Source organism: Brassica oleracea, chromosome C7 (genome assembly GCF_000695525.1).
Source record: "Brassica oleracea var. oleracea cultivar TO1000 chromosome C7, BOL, whole genome shotgun sequence".
Classification (NCBI taxonomy): Eukaryota; Viridiplantae; Streptophyta; class Magnoliopsida; order Brassicales; family Brassicaceae; genus Brassica; species Brassica oleracea.
In genome coordinates, this window is record NC_027754.1 from 14,512,184 (window position 1) to 14,513,003 (window position 820).

Consider the following 820-nt stretch of genomic DNA (forward strand, 5'->3'; position numbering starts at 1 on the left):
AAGCTCGGTCGCTATGTAGCGACCGAGCACGTACACGGCTCGGTCGCTAGGTAGCGACTGAGCTCTCACCGAAGCTCGGTCGCTATGTAGCGGCTGAGCTCTCCCTGAAGCTCGGTCGCTACGTATCGACCGAGCTCTCACCGAAGCTCGGTCACTACGTAGTGACCGAGAACTCCCTGAAGCTCGGTCGCTACGTAGCGACCGAGCTCTCACCAATGCTCGGTCGCTACGTAGCGACCGAGCATGTACACTTCTTGGTCGCTACGTAGCGACCGAGCTCTCACCGAAGCTCGGTTACTACATAGCGACCGAGCTCTCCCCAAAGCACGGTCGCTACGTAGTGACCGAGCACGCACACGACTCGGTCACTATGTAGCAACCGTGCTTTCTTAAAAATCGATACGACACGAATCCATGCATTCTCGTCTACTCTTTAATGCTATCTCCCGAAGACCGTAGCCAACCAATTTCATGTTTCTCGTCATTTGAAGTCATCAATCGAACTTTACGATAAAAACCGCGGAAAGTTCGTTTTTATCGAAAGAAGCCGTAATAAATGTTTCGAGTCAAACAACGGCCCAAAGAGACCTAAGACGTGACCCGAAACCCACTTACGATTTCTTAACCAAAAGCCCATAAGCCGCAAGGAAAGATAAATTTCAAGTTTCTGCGGATAAATATGAAGTATTCGAAGATAATTAGAAAGATCGGGAAAAATGGAATATCTCCATTTTTAAATTATGACGGCTTAAGGGCAGAAGAGGAAAAATCGTAAACCGACCTAGGAGCGAGTATATAAGGAGTCCTAGGCGAGAGGCAC